Consider the following 21149-nt stretch of genomic DNA (forward strand, 5'->3'; position numbering starts at 1 on the left):
GGGAAAGGGTGTCTTACCCGGATATCAGCTGTGAGCACAGGGGGAAGGGGTATCTCATCCGGAGATCAGCTGAGAGCGCAGGGGGAGGGGTATCTCACACGGAGATCAGCTGTGAGCGCAGGGGGAGAGGGCATCTCACCCCGAGATCAGCTGTGAGTGCAAGGGGAAGGGGTATCTCACACGGAGATCAGCTGTGAGCGCAGGAGGAAGAGGTATCTCACCCGGAGATCAGCTGTGAGTGCGGGGGGAACGGGTGTCTTACCCGGATATCAGCGGTGAGCGCAGGGGGAGAGGGCATCTCACCCGGAGATCAGCGGTGAGCGCAGGGGGAGGGGTTATCTTACCCGCAGATCAGCTGTGAGCGCAGGGGGAAGAGGTATCTCACCCGGAGATCAGCTGTGAGTGCAGGGGGAAGGGGTATCTCACCCGGAGATCAGCTGTGGCCTCAGGGGGAAGGGATATCTCACCCGGAGATCAGATGTGAGCGCAGGGGGATGGGGCATCGCAACTGGAGATCAGCTGTGAGTTTAGGGGGTAGGGATATCTCACCCGGAGATCAGCTGTGAGCGCAGGGGGAAGGGGCATCGCAACTGGAGATCAGCTGTGAGCTTAGGGGGTATCTCACCCGGAGAACAGCTGTCAGCGCAGGTGGAATTTCATCTGGAGATCAGCTGTGAGCGCTGGGGGAGGGGGTATCTCACCCGGAGATCAGCTGTGAGCGCAGGGGGAAGATGTATCTCACCTGGAGATCAACTGTGCGTTTAGGGAGTATCTCACCCGGAGATCAGCTGAGAGCGCAGGGGGAGGGGTATCTCACCCAGAAATCAGCTGTGAGCGCAGGAGGAGAGGGCATCTCACCCGAAGATCAGCTGTGAGTGCAGAGGGAAGCGGTATCTCACCCGCAGATCAGCTGTGAGAGCAAGGGAAGAGGTATCTCACCCGGAGATCAGCTGTGAGAGCAGAGGGAAGGGGTATCTCACCCGGAGATCAGCTATGAGCGCAGAGGAAGGGGTATATCACCCGGCGATCAGCTGTGAGCGCAGGGGGATGGGGGATCTCACCCGAAGATCAGCTGTGAGTGCAGGGGGAGGGGGTATCTCATCCGGAGATCAGCTGTGAGTGCAGGGGAGGGGGCATCTCACCCGGAGATCAGCTGTGAGCGCAGGGGGAAGAGGTATCTCACCTGGAGATCAGCTGTGAGCTTAGGGGGTATCTCACCTGGAGATCAGCTGAGAGCGCAGGGGGAGGGGTATCTCACCCAGAAATCAGCTGTGAGCGCAGGAGGAGAGGGCATCTCACCCGGAGATCAGCTGTGAGAGCAGGGAGAAGGGGTATCTCACCCGGAGATCAGCTGTGAGCGCAGGGGGCAGAGGTATCTCACCCAGAGATCAGCTGTGAGCGCATGGGGAAGGGGTATCTCACCCGGAGATCAGCTATGAGCGCAGGGGAAGGGGTATATCACCCGGGTTTCAGCTGTGAGGACAGGGGGAGGAGGTATCTCACCCGAAGATCAGCTGTGAGGTTAGCGGGTATCTCACCTGGAGATCAGCTGAGAGTGCAGGGGGAGGGGTATCTCACCTGGAGATCAGCTGTGATTGCAGGGGGAGAGGGCATCTCACCCGAAGATCAGCTGTGAGTGCAGGGGGAAGGCGTATCTCACCCGGAGAACAGCTGTGAGCGCAGGGGGAAGAGGTATCTCACCCGGAGATCAGCTGTGAGAGCAGGGGGAAGGGGTATCTCACCCGGAGATCAGCTATGAGCGGAGTGGGGAGGGGCATCTCACCCGGAGATCAGCTGTGAGCGCAGGGGGAGGTGGTATCTCACCCGGAGATCAGCTGTGAGCTCAGGGTGAAGAGGTATCTCACATGGTGATCAGCTGTGAGTGCAGGGGGGAGGGGTATCTCACCTGGAGATCAGCTGTGAGTTCAGGAGGAAGAGGTATCTCATCCGGAGATCAGCTGTGAGTGCAGGGGGAATGGGTATCTTACCCGGATTTCAGCTGTGAGCACAGGGGGAAGGGGTATCTCATCCGGAGATCAGCTGAGAGCGCAGGGGGAGGGGTATCACACACGGAGATCAGCTGTGAGCGCAGGGGGAGAGGGCATCTTACCCCGAGATCAGCTGTGAGTGCAAGGGGAAGGGGTATCTCACACGGAGATTAGCTATGAGCGCAGGAGGAAGAGGTATCTCACCCGGAGATCAGCTGTGAGCGCGGGGGGAACGGGTATCTTACCCGGATATCAGCTATGAGCACAGGGGGAAGGGGTATCTCATCCGGAGATCAGCTGAGAGCGCAGGGGGAGCGGTATCTCACACGGAGATCAGCTGTGAGCGCAGGAGGAGAGGGCATCTCACCCGCAGATCAGCTGTGAGCGCAGGGGGAAGAGGTATCTCACCTGGAGATCAACTGTGCGCTTAGGGGGTATCTCACCCGGAGATCAGCTGAGAGCGCAGGGGGAGGGGTATCTCACCCAGAAATCAGCTGTGAGCGCAGGAGGAGAGGGCATCTCACCCGGAGATCAGCTGTGAGTGCAGGGGGAAGGGGTATCTCACCCGGAGATCAGCTGTGAGCGCAGCGGGAAGAGGTATCTCACCCAGAGATCAGCTGTGAGCGCATGGGGAAGGGGTATCTCACCCGGAGATCAGCTATGAGCGCAGGTGAAGGGGTATATCACCCGGATTTCAGCTGTGAGGACAGGGGGAGGAGGTATCTCACCCGAAGATCAGCTGTGAGGTTAGGGGGTATCTCAACTGGAGATCAGCTGAGAGTGCAGGGGGAGGGGTATCTCACCCGGAGATCAGCTGTGAGTGCAGGGGGAGAGGGCATCTCACCCGGAGATCAGCTGTGAGTGCAGGGGGAGAGGGCATCTCACCCGGAGATCAGCTATGAGTGCAGGGGGAGAGGGCATCTCACCCGGAGATCAGCTGTGAGTGCATGGGGAAGGCTTATCTCACCCGGAGATCAGCTGTGAGCGCAGGGGGAAGAGGTATCTCACCCGGAGATCAGCTGTGAGCGCAGGGGGAAGGGGTATCTCACCCGGAGATCAGCTATGAGCGCAGTGGGGAGGGGCATCTCACCCGGAGATCAGTTGTGAGCGCAGGGGGAGGGGGTATCTCACCCGGAGATCAGCTGTGAGCGCAGGGGGAAGAGGTATCTCACCTGGTGATCAGCTGTGAGTGTAGGGGGGAGGGGTATCTCACCTGGAGATCAGCTGTGAGTGCAAGGGGAAGGGGTATCTCACCCGGAGATCAGCTGTGAGCTCAGGAGGAAGAGGTATCTCACCCGGAGATCAGCTGTGAGTGCAGGGGGGACGGGTATCTTACCCGGATATCAGCTGTGAGCACAGGGGGAAGGGGTATCTCATCCGGATGTCAGCTGAGAGCGCAGGGGGAGGGGTATCTCACACGGACATCAGCTGTGAGCGCAGGGGGAGAGGGCATCTCACCCCGAGATCAGCTGTGAGTGTAAGGGGAAGGGATATCTCACACGGAGATCAGCTGTGAGTGCAGGTGGAAGAGGTATCTCACCCGGAGATCAGCTGTGAGTGTGGGGGGAACAGGTATCTTACCCGGATATCAGCGGTGAGCGCAGGGGGAGAGGGCATCTCACCCGGAGATCAGCGGTGAGCGCAGGGGGAGGGGGTATCTTACCCGGAGATCAGCTGTGAGCGCAGGGGGAAGAGGTATCTCACCCGGAGATCAGCTGAGAGCGCAGGGAGAGGGGTCTCTCACACGGAGATCAGCTGTGAGCGCAGGGGGAGAGGGGATCTTACCCCGAGATCAGCTGTGAGTGCAAGGGGAAGGGGTATCTCACACGGAGATCAGCTATGAGCGCAGGAGGAAGAGGTATCTCACCCGGAGATCAGCTGTGAGCGCGGGGGGAACGGGTATCTTACCCGGATATCAGCTATGAGCACAGGGGGAAGGGGTATCTCATCCGGAGATCAGCTGAGAGCGCAGGGGGAGCGGTATCTCACACGGAGATCAGCTGTGAGCGCAGGAGGAGAGGGCATCTCACCCGGAAATCAGCTGTGAGCGCAGGGGGAAGAGGTATCTCACCTGGAGATCAACTGTGCGCTTAGCGGGTATCTCACCCGAAGATCAGCTGAGAGCGCAGGGGGAGGGGTATCTCACCCAGAAATCAGCTGTGAGCGCAGGAGGAGAGGGCATCTCACCCGGAGATCAGCTATGAGCGCAGGGGAAGGTGTATATCATCCGGATTTCAGCTGTGAGGACAGGGGGAGGAGGTATCTCACCCGAAGATCAGCTGTGAGGTTAGGGGGTATCTCACCTGGAGATCAGCTGAGATTGCAGGGGGAGGGGTATCTCATCCGGAGATCAGCTGTGAGTGCAGGGGGAGAGGGCATCTCACCCGGAGATCAGCTGTGAGTGCAGGGGGAGAGGGCATCTCACCCGGAGATCAGCTGTGAGTGCAGGGGGAAGGCGTATCTCACCCGGAGATCAGCTGTGAGCGCAGGGGGAAGAGGTATCTCACCCGGAGATCAGCTGTGAGCGCAGGGGGAAGGGGTATCTCACCCGGAGATCAGCTATGAGCGCAGTGGGGAGGGGCATCTCACCCGGAGATCAGCTGTGAGCGCAGGGGGAGGGGGTATCTCACCCGGAGATCAGCTGTGAGAGCAGGGGGAAGAGGTATCTCACCTGGTGATCAGCTGTGAGTGCAGGGGGAAGGGGTATCTCACCCGGAGATCAGCTGTGAGCGCAGCGGGAAGAGGTATCTCACCCAGAGATCAGCTGTGAGCGCATGGGGAAGGGGTATCTCACCCGGAGATCAGCTATGAGCGCAGGGGAAGGGGTATATCACCCGGGTTTCAGCTTTGAGGACAGGGGGAGGAGGTATCTCACCCGAAGATCAGCTGTGAGATTAGGGGGTATCTCACCTGGAGATCAGCTGAGATTGCAGGGCGAGGGGTATCTCACCCGGAGATCAGCTGTGAGTGCAGGGGGAGAGGGCATCTCACCCAGAGATCAGCTGTGAGTGCAGGGGGAGAGGGCATCTCACCCGGAGATCAGCTGTGAGTGCAGGGGGAAGGCGTATCTCACCCGGAGATCAGCTGTGAGCGCAGGGGGAAGAGGTATCTCACCCGGAGATCAGCTGTGAGCGCAGGGGGAAGGGGTATCTCACCCGGAGATCAGCTATGAGCGCAGTGGGGAGGGGCATCTCACCCGGAGATCAGCTGTGAGCGCAGGGGGAGGGGGTATCTCACCCGGAGATCAGCTGTGAGCGCAGGGGGAAGAGGTATCTCACCTGGTGATCAGCTGTGAGTGTAGGGGGGAGGGGTATCTCACCTGGAGATCAGCTGTGAGTGCAAGGGGAAGGGGTATCTCACCCGGAGATCAGCTGTGAGCTCAGGAGGAAGAGGTATCTCACCCGGAGATCAGCTGTGAGTGCAGGAGGAACGGGTATCTTACCCGGATATCAGCTGTGAGCACAGGGGGAAGGAGTATCTCATCCGGAGATCAGCTGAGAGCGCAGGGGGAGGGGTATCTCACATGGAGATCAGCTGTGAGCGCAGGGGGAGAGGGCATCTCACCCCAAGATCAGCTGTGAGTGCAAGGGGAAGGGGTATCTCACACGTAGATCAGCTGTGAGCGCAGGAGGAAGAGGTATCTCACCCGGAGATCAGCTGTGAGCGCGGGGGGAACGGGTATCTTACCCGGATATCAGCGGTGAGCGCAGGGGGAGAGGGCATCTCACCCGGAGATCAGCGGTGAGCGCAGGGGGAGGGGGTATCTTACCCGGAGATCAGCTGTGAGCGCAGGGGGAGGAGGTATCTCACCCGGAGATCAGCTGTGAGTGCAGGGGGAAGGGGTATCTCACCCGGAGATCAGCTGTGGCCTCAGGGGGAAGGGATATCTCACCTGGAGATCAGCTGTGAGCGCAGCGGGAAGGGGTATCTCACCCGGAGATCAGCTATGAGCGCAGGGGAAGGCGTATATCACCCGGAGATCAGCTGTGAGTGCAGGGGGAGGGGGCATCTCACCCGAAGATCAGCTGTGAGTGCAGGGGGAGGGGGTATCTCACCCGGAGATCAGCTGTGAGTGCAGGGGAGGGGGTATCTCACCCGGAAATCAGCTTTAAGCGCAGGGGGTATCTCACCTGGAGATCAGCTGTGAGCGCAGGGGGAAGGGGTATCTCACCCGGAGATCAGCTATGAGCGCAGAGGAAGGCGTATATCACCCGGAGATCAGCTGTGAGTGCAGGGGGAGGGGGCATCTCACCCGACGATCAGCTGTGAGTGCAGGGGGAGGGGGTATCTCACCCGGAGATCAGCTGTGAGTGCAGGGGAGGGGGTATCTCACCTGGAGATCAGCTTTAAGCGCAGGGGGTATCTCACCCGCAGATCAGCTGTGAGGACAGGGGGAGGAGGTATCTCACCCGAAGATCAGCTGTGAGGGTAGGGGGTATCTCACCCGGAGATCAGCTGTAAGCGCAGTGGGTATCTCACGAGGAGATCAGTTGTGAGCGCAGGGGGTATCTCACCCGGAGATCAGCTGTGAGTCCAGGGGGAAGGGGTATCTCACCTGGAGATCAGCTGTGAGCCCAGGGTGAAGAGGTATCTCACCTGGAGTTCAGCTGTGAGTGCAGAGGGAAGGGGTATGTCACCCAGAGAACAGCTGTCAGCGCAGGGGGAAGGGGTATCTCACCCGGAGATCAGCTGTGAGCACAGGGGGAAGTGGTATCTCCCCCGAAGGTCAGCTGTGAGGGCAGGGGGAAGGGGTATCTCCCCCGGAGATCAGCTGTGAGTGCAGGGGGAAGGGGTATATCTCCCAGAGATCAGCTGTGAGGACAGCGTGAGGAGGTATCTCACCCGAAGATCAGCTGTGAGCTTAGGGGTTATCTCACCCGGAGATCAGCTGTGAGTGCAGGGGGATGGGTATCTCACCCGGAGATCAGCTGTGAGTGCAGGGGGAGGGGGTATCTCACCCGGAGATCAGCTGTCAGTGCAGGGGAGGGGGTATCTCACCCGGAGATCAGCTTTAAGCGCAGGGGGTATCTCACCCGGAGATCAGCTGTGAGCGCAGGGGGTATCTCACCCGGAGATCAGCTGTGAGCGCAGGGGGTATCTCACCCGAAGATCAGCTGTGAGCGCAGGGGGTATCTCACCAGGAGATCAGCTGTGAGCACAGGGGGAAGAGGTATGTCACCCAGAGATCAGCTGTGAGTGCAGGGGGAAGGGGTATCTTACCCGGAGACCAGCTGTGAGCGCAGGGGGAAGAGGTATCTCACCGGGAGATCAGCTATGAGCGCAGTGGGGATGGGTGTATCACCCGGAGATCAGCTGTGAGTGCAGGGGGAGGGGGTATCTCACCCGGAGATCAGCTGTGAGTGCAGAGGTGGGGGTATCTCACCCGGAGATCAGCTTTAAGCGCAGGGGGTATCTCACCCGGAGATCAGCTGTGAGCACAGGGTGTATCTCACCTGGAGATCAGCTGTGAGCGCAGGGGGTATCTCACCCGGAGATCAGCTGTGAGCGCAGGGGTATCTCACCTGAAGATCAGCTGTGAGCGCAGGGGGTATCTCACCCGGAGATCAGCTGTGAGCGCAGGGGGTATCTCACCCGGAGATCAGCTGTGAGCGTAGGGGGTATCTCACCAGGAGATCAGCTGTGAGCGCAGGGGGAAGAGGTATGTCACCCAGAGATCAGCTGTGAGCGCAGGGGGAAGGGGTATCTCACCCGGAGATCAGCTGTGAGCACAGGGGGAGGTGGTGTCTCCCCAGGAGATCAGCTGTGAGGGCAGGAGGAAGGGGTATCTCCCCCAGAGATCAGCTGTGAGTGCAGGGGGAAGGGGTATATCACCCGGAGATCAGCTGTCAGGACAGGAGGAGTAGGTATCTCACCCGAAGATCAGCTGTGAGCTTAGGGGGTATCTCACCTGGAGATCAGCTGAGAGTGCAGGGGGAGGGGTATCTCACCCGGAGATCAGCTGTGAGCGCAGGGGAAGAGGGCATCTCACCCGGAGATCAACTGTGAGCGCAGGGGGAGAGGGCATCTCACCTGGAGATCAGCTGTGAGTGCAGGGCGAAGGGGTATCTCACCCAGAGATCAGCTGTGAGCGCAGGGGGTATCTCACCCGGAGATCAGCTGTGAGCGCAGGGGGAATCTCATCTGGAGATCAGCTGTGAGCGCTGGGGGAGGGGGTATCTCACCCGGAGATCAGCTGTGAGCGCAGGGGTAAGAGGTTTCTCACCTGGAGATCAGCTGTGAGCGCAGGGGGAAGGGGTATCTCACCCGGAGATCAGCTATGAGCGCGGGGGAAGGGGTATATCACCCGGGTTTCAGCTGTGAGGACAGGGGGAGGAGGTATCTCACCCGAAGATCAGCTGTGAGGTTAGGGGGTATCTCACCTGGAGATCAGCTGACAGTGCAGGGAGAGGGGTACCTCACCCGGAGATCAGCTGTGAGCACAGGGGGAGAGGGCATCTCACCCGGAGATCAGCTGTGAGTGCATTGGGAGAGGGCATCTTACCCGGAAATCAGCTGTGAGTGCAGGGGGGAAGGGGTATCTCACCCGGAGATCAGCTGTGAGCGCAGGGGGAAGAGGTATCTCACCCGGAGATCAGCTGTGAGCGCAGGGGGAAGGGGTATCTCACCCGTAAATCAGCTATGACAGCAGTGGGGAGGAGTATATCACCCGGAGATCAGCTGTGAGTGCAGGGGGAGGGGGTATCTCACCCGGAGATCAGCTTTAAGCGCAGGGGGTATCTTACCCGGAGATCAGCTGTGAGCGCAGGGGGTATCTCACCTGGAGATCAGCTGTGAGCGCAGGGAGTATCTCACCAGGAGATCAGCTGTGAGCGCAGGGGGTATCTCACCAGGAGATCAGTTGTGAGCGCAGGGGATATCTCACCCGGAGATCAGCTGTGAGCCCAGGGGGAAGGGGTATCTCACCTGGAGATCAGATGTGAGCGCAGGGGGAGAGGGCATCTCACCCGGAGATCCGCTGTGAGCACAGGGGGAGAGGGCATCTCACCCGGAGATCAGCTGTGAGCTTAGGGGGTATCTCACCTGGAGATCAGCTGAGAGTGCAGGGGGAGGGGTATCTCACCCGGAGATCAGCTGTGAGCGCAGGGGAAGAGGGCATCTCACCCGGAGATCAACTGTGAGCGCAGGGGGAGAGGGCATCTCACCTGGAGATCAGCTGTGAGTGCAGGGCGAAGGGGTATCTCACCCAGAGATCAGCTGTGAGCGCAGGGGGTATCTCACCCGGAGATCAGCTGTGAGCGCAGGGGGAATCTCATCTGGAGATCAGCTGTGAGCGCTGGGGGAGGGGGTATCTCACCCGGAGATCAGCTGTGAGCGCAGGGGTAAGAGGTTTCTCACCTGGAGATCAGCTGTGAGCGCAGGGGGAAGGGGTATCTCACCCGGAGATCAGTTATGAGCGTGGGGGAAGGGGTATATCACCCGGGTTTCAGCTGTGAGGACAGGGGGAGGAGGTATCTCACCCGAAGATCAGCTGTGAGGTTAGGGGGTATCTCACCTGGAGATCAGCTGACAGTGCAGGGAGAGGGGTACCTCACCCGGAGATCAGCTGTGAGCACAGGGGGAGAGGGCATCTCACCCGGAGATCAGCTGTGAGTGCATTGGGAGAGGGCATCTTACCCGGAAATCAGCTGTGAGTGCAGGGGGAAGGGGTATCTCACCCGGAGATCAGCTGTGAGCGCAGGGGGAAGAGGTATCTCACCCGGAGATCAGCTGTGAGCGCAGGGGGAAGGGGTATCTCACCCGTAAATCAGCTATGAGAGCAGTGGGGAGGAGTATATCACCCGGAGATCAGCTGTGAGTGCAGGGGGAGGGGGTATCTCACCCGGAGATCAGCTTTAAGCGCAGGGGGTATCTTACCCGGAGATCAGCTGTGAGCGCAGGGGGTATCTCACCTGGAGATCAGCTGTGAGCGCAGGGAGTATCTCACCAGGAGATCAGCTGTGAGCGCAGGGGGTATCTCACCAGGAGATCAGTTGTGAGTGCAGGGGATATCTCACCCGGAGATCAGCTGTGAGCCCAGGGGGAAGGGGTATCTCACCTGGAGATCAGATGTGAGCGCAGGGGGAGAGGGCATCTCACCCGGAGATCCGCTGTGAGCACAGGGGGAGAGGGCATCTCACCCGGAGATCAGCTGTGAGCTTAGGGGGTATCTCACCTGGAGATCAGCTGAGAGTGCAGGGGGAGGGGTATCTCACCCGGAGATCAGCTGTGAGCGCAGGGGAAGAGGGCATCTCACCCGGAGATCAACTGTGAGCGCAGGGGGAGAGGGCATCTCACCTGGAGATAAGCTGTGAGTGCAGGGCGAAGGGGTATCTCACCCAGAGATCAGCTGTGAGCGCAGGGGGTATCTCACCCGGAGATCAGCTGTGAGCGCAGGGGGAAGGGGTATCTCACCCGTAAATCAGCTATGACAGCAGTGGGGAGGAGTATATCACCCGGAGATCAGCTGTGAGTGCAGGGGGAGGGGGTATCTCACCCGGAGATCAGCTTTAAGCGCAGGGGGTATCTTACCCGGAGATCAGCTGTGAGCGCAGGGAGTATCTCACCTGGAGATCAGCTGTGAGCGCAGGGAGTATCTCACCAGGAGATCAGCTGTGAGCGCAGGGGGTATCTCACCAGGAGATCAGTTGTGAGCGCAGGGGATATCTCACCCGGAGATCAGCTGTGAGCCCAGGGGGAAGGGGTATCTCACCTGGAGATCAGATGTGAGCGCAGGGGGAGAGGGCATCTCACCCGGAGATCCGCTGTGAGCACAGGGGGAGCGGGCATCTCACCCGGAGATCAGCTGTGAGCGCAGGGGGAAGGGGTATCTCACCCAGAGATCAGCTGTTAGTGTAGGGGGAAGGGGTATCTCTCCCGGAGATCAACTGTGAGCACAGGAGAAGGAGGTATCTCACCCGAACATCAGCTGGGAGCGCAGGGGGTATCTCATCCGGAGATCAGCTGTGAGCTAAGGGGGAGGGGGTATCTCACCCGGAGATCAGCTGTGAGCACAGAGGGAGGGGGTGTCTCACCCGGAGATCCGTTGTGAGCACAGGGGGAGCAAGTATCTCAACCGGAGATCAGCTGTGAGCGCAGGGGGAAGGGGTATCTCACCTGGAGATCAGCTGTGAGTGCAGGGGGAAGGGGTATCTCACCCGGAGATCAGATGTGAGCGCAGGGGGAGGGGGCATCTCACCTAGAGATGAACTTTGAGTGCAGGGGGAAGCTCATCCGGCGATCAGCTGTGAGCGCAGGGGGAAGGGGTATCTCACCCGGAGATCAGCTGTGAGTGCAGGGGGAGGGGGCATCTCACCTGGAGATTAACTGTGAGCGCAGGGGGAATCTCATCCGGAGATCAGCTGTGAGCGCAGGGGGTATCTCATCCGGAGATCAGCTGTGAGCGCAGGGGGAATCTCATCTGGAGATCAGCTGTGATCGCTGGGGGAGGTGGTATCTCACCCGGAGATCAGCTGTGAGCGCAGGGGGAAGAGGTATCTCACCTGGAGATCAGCTGTGAGTTTAGGGGGTATCTCACCTGGAGATCAACTGAGAGCGCAGGAGGAGGGGTAATCTCACCCGGAAATCAGCTGTGAGCGCAGGGGGAGAGGGCATCTCACCCGGAGATCAGCTGTGAGCGCAAGGGGAGGGGGTATCTCACCCAGAGATCAGCTGTGAGAGCAGGAGGAAGGGGTATCTCACCCGGAGAACAGCTGTGAGTGCAGAGGGAAGGGGTATCTCACCCGGATATCAGCTGTGAGCACATGGGGAAGGGGTATCTCACCCAGAGATCAGCTGTGAGTGCAGGGGGAAGGGGTATCTCACCCGGAGATCAGCTGTGAGCACAGGGGAAGGAGGTATCTCACCCGAAGATCAGCTGTGAGCGCAGGATGTATCTCATCCGGAGATCAGCTGTTAGCGCAGGGGGAGGGGGTGTCTCACCCGGAGATCTGCTGTGAGCACAGGTGGAGCATGTATCTCATCCGGAGATCAGCTGTGAGCGCAGGGGAAAGAGGTATCTCACCCGGAGATCAGCTGTGAGCGCAGGGGGAAGGGGTATCTCACCTGGAGATCAGCTGTGAGTGCAGGGGGAAGTGGTATCTCACCCGGAGATCAGCTGTGAGGACAGAGGGAGGAGGTATCTCACCCGAAGTTCAGCTGTGAGCATAGGTGGTATCTCACCCGGAGATCAGCTGAGAGCGCAGGGGGAGAGGGCATCTCACCCGGAGATCAGCTGTGAGCGCAGGGGGAGGAGGTATCTCACCTGGAGATCAGCTGTGAGCTTAGGGGGTATCTCACCTGAAGATCAGCTGAGAGCGAAGGGGGAGGGGTATCTCTCCCGGAGATCGGCTGTGAGCGCAGGGGGAGAGGGCATCTCACCCGGAGATCCGCTGTGAGCGCAGGGGGAGAGGGCATCTCACCCGGAGATCAGCTGTGAGCGCAGGGGGAAGGGGTATCTCACCCAGAGATCAGCTGTGAGCGCAGGGGGAAGGGGTATCTCTCCCGGAGATCAGCTGTGAGCACAGGAGAAGGAGGTATCTCACCCGAAGATCAGCTGTGAGCGCAGGGGGTATCTCATCCGGAGATCAGCTGTGAGCTAAGGGGGAGGGGGTATCTCACCCGGAGATCAGCTGTGAGCACAGAGGGAGGGGGTGTCTCACCCGGAGATCCGTTGTGAGCACAGGGGGAGCAAGTATCTCAACCGGAGATCAGCCGTGAGCGCAGGGAGAAGGGGTATCTCACCTGGAGATCAGCTGTGAGTGCAAGGGCAAGGGGTATCTCACCCGGAGATCAGATGTGAGCGCAGGGGGAGGAGGCATCTCATCTGGAGATGAACTTTGAGTGCAGGGGGAATCTCATCCGGCGATCAGCTGTGAGCGCAGGGGGAAGGGGTATCTCACCCGGAGATCAGCTGTGAGTGCAGGGGGAAGGGGTATCTCACCCCGAGATCAGCTGTGAGCGCAGGGGGAGGGGGCATCTCACTTGGAGATTAACTGTGAGCGCAGGGGGAATCTCATCCGGAGATCAGCTGTGAGCGCAGGGGGTATCTCATCCGGAGATCAGCTGTGAGCGCTGGGGGGGGCATCTCACCCGGAGATCAGCTGTGAGCGCAGAGGGAGGGGGTATGTCACCCGGAGATCCACTGTGAGCACAGGGGGAAGAGGTATCTCAACCGGAGATCAGCTGTGAGCGTAGGGGGAAGAGGTATCTCACCCGGAGATCAGCTGTGAGCGCAGGGGGAAGGGGTATCTCACCCGGAGATCAGCTGTGAGCACAAGGGAAGGAGGTATCTCACCCGAAGATCAGCTGTGAGCGCAGGGGGTATCTCATACGGAGATCAGCTGTGAGTGCAGGGGGAGGGGGCATCTCACCCGGAGATCAGCTGTGAGCGCAGGGGGAAGGGGTATCTCACTCAGAGATCAGCTGTTAGTGTAGGGGGAAGGGGTATCTCTCCCGGAGACCAGCTGTGAGCACAGAAGGAGGTATCTCACCCGAAGATCAGCTGTGAGCGCAGGGGGTATCTCATCCGGAGATCAGCTATGAGCTAAGGGGGAGGGGGTATCTCACCCGGAGATCAGCTGTGAGCACAGAGGGAGGGGGTGTCTCACCCGGAGATCCGTTGTGAGCACAGGGGGACCAAGTATCTCAACCGGAGATCAGCTGTGAGCGCAGGGGGAAGGGGTATCTCACCTGGAGATCAGCTGTGAGTGCAGGGGGAAGGGGTATCTCACCCGGAGATCAGATGTGAGCGCAGGGCGAGGGGGCATCTCACCTGGAGATTAACTGTGAGCGCAGGGGGAATCTCATCCGGAGATCAGCTGTGAGCGCAGGGGGTATCTCATCCGGAGATCAGCTGTGAGCGCAGGGGGAATCTCATCTGGAGATCAGCTGTGAGCGCTGGGGGAGGGCGTATCTCACCCGGAGATCAGCTGTGAGCGCAGGGGGAAGAGGTATCTCACCTGCAGATCAGCTGTGAGCTTAGGGGGTATCTCACCTGGAGATCAGCTGAGAGCGCAGGAGGAGGGGGCATCTCACCCGGAAATCAGCTGTGAGCGCAGCGGGAGAGGGCATCTCACCCGGAGATCAGCTGTGAGCGCAAGGGGAGGGGGTATCTCACCCGGAGATCAGCTGTGAGAGTAGTAGGAAGGGGTATCTCACCCGGAGAACAGCTGTGAGTGCAGGGGGAAGGGGTATCTCACCCTGATATCAGCTGTGACCACATGGGGAAGGGGTATCTCACCCAGAGATCAGCTGTGAGTGCAGGGGGAAGGGGTATCTCACCCGGAGATTAGCTGTGAGCACAGGGGAAGGAGGTATCTCACCCGAAGATCAGCTGTGAGCGCAGGATGTATCTCATCCGGAGATCAGCTGTTAGCGCAGGGGGAGGGGGTGTCTCACCCGGAGATCAGCTGTGAGCGCAGGGGGAAGGGGTATCTCACCTGGAGATCAGCTGTGAGTGCAGGGGGAAGGGGTATCTCACCCGGAGATCAGCTGTGAGGACAGAGGGAGGAGGTATCTCACCCGAAGATCAGCTTTGAGCATAGGTGGTATCTCACCCGGAGATCAGCTGAGAGCGCAGGGGGAGAGGGCATCTCACCCGGAGATCAGCTGTGAGTGCAGGGGGAGGAAGTATCTCACCTGGAGATCAGCTGTGAGCTTAGGGGGTATCTCACCTGGAGATCAGCTGAGAGCGCAGGGGGAGGGGTATCTCTCCCGGAGATCAGCTGTGAGCGCAGGGGGAGAGGGCATCTCACCCGGAGATCCGCTGTGAGCGCAGGGGGAGAGGGCATCTCACCCGGAGATCAGCTGTGAGCGCAGGGGGAAGGGGTATCTCACCCAGAGATCAGCTGTTAGTGTAGGGGGAAGGGGTATCTCTCCTGGAGATCAGCTGTGAGCACAGGAGAAGGAGGTATCTCACCCGAAGATCAGCTGTGAGCGCAGGGGGTATCTCATCCGGAGATCAGCTGTGAGCTAAGGGGGAGGGGGTATCTCACCCGGAGATCAGCTGTGAGTACAGAGGGAGGGGGTGTCTCACCCGGAGATCAGTTGTGAGCACAGGGGGAGCAAGTATCTCAACCGGAGATCAGCCGTGAGCGCAGGGGGAAGGGGTATCTCACCTGGAGATCAGCTGTAAGTGCAGGGGGAAGGGGTATCTCACCCGGAGATCAGATGTGAGCGCAGGGGGAGGTGGCATCTCATCTGGAGATGAACTTTGAGTGCAGGGGGAAGCTCATCCGGCGATCAGCTGTGAGCGCAGGGGGAAGGGGTATCTCACCCGGAGATCAGCTGTGAGCGCAGGGGGTATCTCATCCGGAGATCAGCTGTGAGCTAAGGGGGAGGGGGTATCTCACCCGGAGATCAGCTGTGAGCACAGAGGGAGGGGGTGTCTCACCCGGAGATCCGTTGTGAGCACAGGGGGAGCAAGTATCTCAACCGGAGATCAGCCGTGAGCGCAGGGGGAAGGGGTATCTCACCTGGAGATCAGCTGTGAGTGCAGGGGGAAGGGGTATCTCACCCGGAGATCAGATGTGAGCGCAGGGGGAGGGGGCATCTCATCTGGAGATGAACTTTGAGTGCAGGGGGAATCTCATCCGGCGATCAGCTGTGAGCGCAGGGGGAAGGGGTATCTCACCCGGAGATCAGCTGTGAGTGCAGGGGGAAGGGGTATCTCACCCGGAGATCAGCTGTGAGTGCAGGGGGAGGGGGCATCTCACCTGGAGATTAACTGTGAGCGCAGGGGGAATCTCATCCGGAGATCAGCTGTGAGCGCAGGGGGTATCTCATCCGGAGATCAGCTGTGAGCGCTGGGGGGGGCATCTCACCCGGAGATCAGCTGTGAGCGCAGAGGGAGGGGGTATGTCACCCGGAGATCCACTGTGAGCACAGGGGGAGCATGTATCTCAACCGGAGATCAGCTGTGAGCGTAGGGGGAAGAGGTATCTCACCCGGAGATCAGCTGTGAGCGCAGGGGGAAGGGGTATCTCACCCGGAGATCAGCTGTGAGCACAGGGGAAGGAGGTATCTCACCCGGAGATCAGCTGTGAGCACAGGGGGAAGAGGTATCTCACCCAGAGATCAGCTGTGAGCGCAGGGGGAGAGGGTATCTCACCTAGAGATGAACTGTGAGCGCAGGGGAAAAGGGTATCTCACCCGGAGATCAGCTGTGAGCGCAGGGGGAAGAGATATCTCACCCAGAGATCAGCTGTGAGCGCAGGGGGAGAGGGTATCTCACCTAGAGATGAACTGTGAGCGCAGGGGGTATCTCATCCGGAGATCACCTGTGAGCGCTTGGGGGGGCATCTCACCCGGAGATCAGCTGTGAGCGCAGAGGGAGGGGGTATGTCACCCGGAGATCCGCTGTGAGCACAGGGGGAGCATGTAGCTCAACCGGAGATCAGCTGTGAGCACAAGGGGAAGAGGTATCTCACCCGTAGATCAACTGTGAGCGCAGGGGGAAGGGGTATCTCACCTGGAGATCAGCTGTGAGTGCAGGGGGAAGGGGTATCTCACCCGGAAATCAGCTGTGAGCGCAGGGGGAGGGGGCATCTCACCTGTAGATGAACTGTGAGCGCAGGGGGAATCTCATCCGGAGATCAGCTGTGAGCGCAGGGGGAGGGGGTGAATCACAGACACTGTGCTTACAGCAGGGAGCCCTGGGACAGAGAATACATTGTGCACGCTGCGGGTGTGAAGTTCTTATGACAGGAACTGCGCAAACTCGAGCAGCTGATCATCCACTACCAGGACGTAATGGAATTAAGCATGAGGCGCCAGGCAGCAGAATTCAAAAAATAAAAGCTTGGTATCTTTTCAAGGAAGCATAATTTTGAACCACTATAAATTCTAAAACTATTTATTTCCACCTTTTCTGGTTGGTTAACTATATTCTTTATGGTGGCACAACCCCTTTAAGTATATGTGTGGTTAAAGGTGTATTCCCTTCTCAGCCTTTGATGACTGAAATTGGGATATCTTTCTTTTCTTTTCTTATTTTTTCATTTTTCTATATTTTTCTATTTTTGAAACTGGATAAGTCTGCTACATTTTTTCCATAATTCCCATAGAAGGGAAAGGGTGTTACAGAAACAGCGTACCTCAGCCTGCTTGGCTATTTCCGCAGTCCTGGATACTTGTGCTTGTGGCTGCTGCACAGTCAGATATTCCCATTTCTGCCTTTCAATGCATAGAATTTGCTCTTGATGTATACATTGCAAGAACTGTGTGGTGGGTGAGGGGAATCAGATTAGGCATATGAAAGGATTCTTTACAGTTAGTGTACATAAACTTAGAATGCCCTATCCTAAAATTTACAAATATCCAGAACAGCCTTGACTTATCACACATCTATTGGCATTGAGAGTTAACATAAGGTCAGTTTTACACGGCTGAGTTTTTCGGTCCGTGTGCACACATCAATTTCTGGACTGGGTGCAGATCTCCTGACTCATCTCAACAGCCTCATGCCTATATAGCTGTAAAGTTTGGGTCAGTAGACCTGCACACGGTCCAGAAATCAAGGTCTATACATGAACTGTGAAACCTGAATGTGTGAAACTGGCCTATGTATGTATAATACACTGCTCAAAAAATAAAGGGAACACTCAAATAACACATCCTAGATCTGAATGAATGAAATATTCTCATTGAATACTTTGTTCTGTACAAAGCTGAATGTGCTGACAACAAAATCACACAAAAATCATCAATGGATATTTAATTTATTAACCAATGGAGGCCTGGATTTGGAGTCACCCCCAAAATTAAAGTGGAAAAACACACTACAGGCGAATCCAACTTTGATGTAATTTCCTTAAAACAAGTAAAAATGAGGCTCAGTATTGTGTGTGGCCTCCACGTGCCTGTATGACCTCCCTACAATGCCTGGGCATGCTCCTGATGAGGTTGTGGATGGTCTCCTGTGGGATCTCCTCCTAGACCTGGACTAAAGCATCCGCCAACTCCTGGACAGTCTGTGGTGCAACGTGACGTTGGTGGATGGAGCCATGATGTCCCAGATGTGCTCAATCGGATTCCGGTCTGGAGAACGGGCGGGCCAGTCCATAGCTTCATCTTGCAGGAACTGCTGACACACTCCAGCCACATGAGGTCTGGCATTGTCCTGCATTATGATTAACCCAGGGCCAACAGCACCAGCATATGGTCTCACAAGGGGTCTGAGGATCTCATATCGGTACCTAATGGCAGTCAGGCAACCTCTGGCGAGCACATGGAGGGCTGTGCGGCCCTCCAAAGAAATGCGACCCCACACCATTACTGACCCACTGCCAAACCGGTCATGCTGAAGGATGTTGCAGGCAGCAGATCGCTCTCCACAGCGTCTCCAGACTCTGTCACGTCTGTCACATGTGCTCAGTGTGAACCTGCTTTCATCTGTGAAGAGCACAGGGTGCCAGTGGTGACTTTGCCAATCCTAGTGTTCTGTGGCAAATGCTAAGTGTCCTGCATGGTGCTGGGATGTGAGCACAACCCACATCTGTGGACGTCGGGCCCTCATACCACCCTCACGAAGTCGGTTTCTAACCGTTTGTGCAGACACATGCACATTTGTTGCCTGCTGGAGTTCATTTTGCAGGGCTCTGGTAGTGCTCCTCCTGTTCCTCCTTGCACAAAGGCGGAGGTAGCGGTCCTGCTGCTGGGTTGTTGCCCTCTTATGGCCCCCTCCACGTCTCCTGGTATTCTGGCCTGTCTCTTGGTAGCGCCTCCAGCCTCTGGACACTACGCTGACAGACACAGCAAACCTTCTTGCCACAGCTCGCATTGATGTGCCATCCTGGATGAGCTGCACTACCTGAGAAACTTCTGTGGGTTGTAGAGTCCGTCTCATGCTACCACGAGTGTGAAAGCACAGCCAACATTCAAAAGTGACCAAAACATCAGCCAGAAAGCATTGGTACTGAGATGTGGTCTGTGGTCCCCACCTGCAGAACCACTCCTTTATTGAGGGTGTCTTGATAATTGCCAATAATTTCCATCTATTGTCTATTCCATTTGCACAACAGCATGTGAAATTGATTGTCAATCAGTGTTGCTTCCTAAGTTGACAGTTTGATTTCACAGAAGTTTGATTTATTTAGAGTTATATTCTGTTGTTTAAGTGTGCCCTTTATTTTGAGCAGCGTATGTAGTTGATCTAGGGATCTGCAAGAATTTTTTCCCTAACACCACAAAATTGCTTGTAGATGCCAAATGTTTTTCTCTTTTTTTTCACATCAGTTATATCTGGGAAAGGTTACACTTCATGGAAATATGTCTTTCCATCCAAAAAAGCTACGTACTTAAAAAAAAATCTTAACATTAAATGGTTGTAAGATGTAACAGTAGCTTTTACCAAACATCAATGTTCCCTGCTCCAGAGTAATGATTGGTGTAATTTTCAGAAATGTCAGATGAAATTTGAGTCAATACGGAGAAAACTATAAGCATTGTGCAATCTGCATATAATATCCAAAGACAACATTATCAGGCAACATTGTACAAATCTTAAAATGAGCCCCATAACGTCCCACAAGCCGGTATTATGGCTGGATTTTTTAAATGGATTGTCATTCAAATTAAAGGCCTTTTAGTAAATCTGCAGCAGAACTGAAGGTTTTAACAACTCATTTTTGGTAATTTCCCCATATAATTCATCAGCATTCCTGCCCCGTAATGTGTGTAATAGGCAGTAATCAAAGCTCATTCTATCATAATAGTTTGGCTGAAAAGACATAATTTATCATTCTTTTTTGAAGTTCATACACTGGAATGGACAAATGCTGAGAGACATTATGAAGACACCAAACCATTCATCACTATACAAATGAAATGTTAAAAGCATTCATTCATTTCAATGCTGTCAAATTATTAAAGGGGTTGTCTGGAATTACAATAAGAATCTGCTTTTTCCAGTAACTGAAGAACGCCACTATTCTTAATGGGTTTTTCCTGGTATTGCAGTTAATCCACATTCCAGGGAAAGAGTTGCAATACCAGAAACCGCCAAGAGTGGCACTCTTAAAAAACAACAAAAAAAGACTTGTTACTTGTTTTTCTTTAAACTTAGACAGCCCATTTAAAGGGTATTTGTCAGCACGATAAAGCCTCCTAAACTGTTTCTTTGGTCATGTTGCTCTTTCAAAAATAATGTCATCCATACTTTTACTTATGCAATTATTTGCTCCCTGACTCTAAAAAAAATCGCTATTTTAATTCTTATACAAATAAAGCTCAAGTGCTCTGGGAATGTCAAAGCACTTCCCAAATCTTTGTCTCCCTGGCTCTATTCCCTGCCCAACTTCATCTTCTTCTGCTTGATTGTGTAGACAAGCCAGTAAGCTGTCAGTCAAGTAGAAGCTTGGGAAGTGCTTTGACATGCCCTGAGCTCTTAAGCCTAATTTGCATATGAATTAAACAGCTATTTTTCAGTGATGAAGTTACAGGTTTCATCAGTAATAGTATGGATGACATTATACTTCACAGAACATGATCAAAGTTTAATTTGTCTTATTTCATTTTTTTCTGTAAATAAAATCTTTTCAAAAGGAACTGCCAGTATCTCTAGGGTCTCAAAAAATTACACTGCTGGGTAGGGTACTAAAAGGCAAGTTCAAACAAACGTTTTTGGCCAATATTCTATTGCTGACAAAATCAACTTTGCCTCTTTATTAGTGTTGCGCGAACGTGCTCGGATAAGGCGTTATCCAAGCACGCCCGAATCCTAACAGAGTAGGAAAATGTGTTTGCTTCGCCGCGGCTGCATGTCTCGTGGCTGTTTCACAGGCGCAACACATGCAGTGATTGCCTGTTTGTCAGGCAATCGCTGCATGTCTCGCGGCTGCTTGACATGCAGCTGCGGTGACGCGAACATATTTAGTCAAACAAAAACATGGAAATTGTGATCATTTCAAGCACTGATTAGGTAAGAATGGGTCGTCGTCAATCAGGACTTGGCCCAGAAGCTGATATCCAGCATTTCAGGGCGAGTTAAGGAAGTCCTGAAAAAAAGGATCAACACTGTAAATATTGAGTCTTTATATAAACTTGATGTATTTGTCAATAAAAGTGTAAAAACTTATGAAATGCTGATAATTGTGCTTCAGTAACTATAGAAACTTCTGACTGAAAGATCTAAAAACATTGAAGAAGTGTTCTCAAGGAGAATAG

At 55.8% G+C, this 21149-nt stretch overlaps 1 protein-coding gene across 1 annotated transcript in view; it reads left to right on the plus strand.

Annotated features, from left to right (window-relative positions):
• The window catches only part of LOC141272692 (G protein-activated inward rectifier potassium channel 1-like), a 108269-nt gene that overhangs the window by 85655 nt on the left and 1465 nt on the right, over positions 1–21149 (plus strand). The window lies entirely within an intron of this gene.

Source organism: Phyllobates terribilis, unplaced genomic scaffold (genome assembly GCF_046119375.1).
Source record: "Phyllobates terribilis strain yellow unplaced genomic scaffold, ASM4611937v1 Scaffold_5__5_contigs__length_657084704, whole genome shotgun sequence".
NCBI classification, from domain to species: Eukaryota; Metazoa; Chordata; class Amphibia; order Anura; family Dendrobatidae; genus Phyllobates; species Phyllobates terribilis.